This window comes from Myotis davidii, unplaced genomic scaffold (assembly GCF_000327345.1).
Source record: "Myotis davidii unplaced genomic scaffold, ASM32734v1 scaffold547, whole genome shotgun sequence".
Taxonomy (NCBI): domain Eukaryota; kingdom Metazoa; phylum Chordata; class Mammalia; order Chiroptera; family Vespertilionidae; genus Myotis; species Myotis davidii.
Genome location: NW_006298266.1, coordinates 14,234 through 16,291, shown reverse-complemented (window position 1 = coordinate 16,291; position 2,058 = coordinate 14,234). Strand labels below are relative to the sequence as shown.

Genomic DNA, 2,058 nt, shown 5'->3' with positions numbered 1-2,058 from the left:
CGTTTGAGCCTGGGTCCCTAGAGACTCACCCAGCTCTAGAGTTCAGAGTCTGAAATTCCCTCCCGATTGAAAACAACAACCGTGCCCTCCGCCGCCAGCCTGCTCCGTGCGCACTCAGTACCTGAGTATTTCACTTCAACACTGCGCCTCCTCTGAGTCTGGGTATGATATTCTCTTTCCTCCTAGTTGTAGAATTTCCACTCAGCCAGCCTTCCTGTGGTTCTGGATGATGTCCGTTCCGTCTTTTAGGCGTAATTTGAATTGGTTGTTTGAGGCAGCAATCTCTGGCGTTAACCTATGCCACCATCTTTGGTACTCACTCTATCTCTTTTTAATTTAAATTCTTTATTCAAGATTATTCTTGTGTGTGGTGTAAGAAGGTGCTCTATTTTTACTTTTTGCAACTGTCCAGTTTTGCAAGCACTGTGTACTGAATATATGGTCTTTATATATTCTTGCTGCCTTTATAATATATTAATTAACCATATAGGTGTGGGTTTATTTATGGCTCTCTATACTGTTCAACTGATCGACGTGTCTGTTTTTTTTTTTGCCAGTACCATACTGTTTTGATTACTATAGCTGTATAGTATTGTTTGATATCAAAAATATGTTTTGAAAGAATGATTATAATGACATATTATTTGTTGAGTGATTACCACATCAGGCTTGTACATGTTGTACACCATTTAATCTTTGTAGCAGTCATATCATGTAGTACTATAATTATTCCCATTTTATGGATGAGGGAGCTCAGACTTACAGAAGTTAAGAAATTTGCTAAATATCACAGAGCTGGTAAGCAGAAGAGGCCTGAGCCATTGAAAACAATGGGTCCTGGGGACTTGGGCATCCTCACACAATCAAATCAAAATTACAGCTAAACTACAGAACAACCATCATTCAGAACCACATGAAATCTGGACAAACAGAAATCCTACAACTAAGGATTTAAAGAAAAAGCCACATCAAGACTGGTAGGAGGGACAGAAATGTGGTAAAGGGCTGGTCCACAAACCCACATTTGGCAGATAAAAGTTGGGAGTGATATCTTGGCTATGGAAGTACCCCCTAAGAAGCAAGGAGTCCCCGTCACCCTTCCCCAAGTCCAGGTTTCCAGGAAGACAAGTCCCCATAACTTCTGGCTGTAAAAATCAGCATGGATTTGGCTGAGACAGTGGGCTGTTGGAGTCCCAGGCATTCCTATTAAAGCCGTGGTTCTCAACCTTGGCTGCACATTAGAATCACCTGGGAATCTTTTTAAAATCCTGATTTCTGGGCCTCATCCTCCGGAAATTCTGTTTCTTTGTAATGGGGTGGGGCCACAACATTAGTAACAAAGAAACGGAATTTCCGGTGGATGAGGCCCAGAAATCAGGATTTTAAAAAGATCCCCAGGTGATTCTAATGTGCAGCCAAGGTTGAGAACCACTGTATTAAAGGGTCCATACATTGACTTATTTTAACTCGGTTGCTCTGAGCTCCAGTATTGGGGCAGCAGCTCAAAAGGCACCAAGGCCATTTAGGGAGAAACTGAGTTGTCTGGTATCAGAATGAGAGCTCTCATTCTGAGAGCACCTTAAGCTCTCATTAAGGGTGGTTTTCTCCTGGACTGTGCTGGCAGAGGCTATTGTTTTGTGTGTGTGTGTGTGTGTGTGTGTGTGTGTGTTTTGAGCCCTCCTCTCCATGGAGCCAGTGGGCAGGTGCCATATCTGTCTCCATAAACCTGGGTATCACCATTCACCCTACTGGTAATACACTGAGGCCCTGCCCTACCCAACTAGCGGACCTATCCTAGCTATTTCCAATGTTTTTTTCCCATACAGATGGTCTGTCTTGGCTTATGCTTCAGACTTCCCTAAAATCTCTCAAACAAGCAGCATGTGGCCTCAGCATGCCCCATAACTCTTGCTAAGTGGCCTCAGGCCCAGTACTAGTGGTGGCCAGCCTTGGTTTGCAGCTTGACCTCTCCTGGGCACCTTTAAGCCCAGTACAAGTAGAAGCCATCTGTAGATTGCTTTGTTGTTCATAATCGATGGCCCCAGGCAGAGCACACAT

At 43.8% G+C, this 2,058-nt stretch overlaps 1 pseudogene; it reads right to left on the bottom strand.

The window, feature by feature from the left end:
* Nucleotides 1-2,058, bottom strand: part of LOC102770042 — a 7,174-nt pseudogene extending 5,116 nt beyond the window's left edge.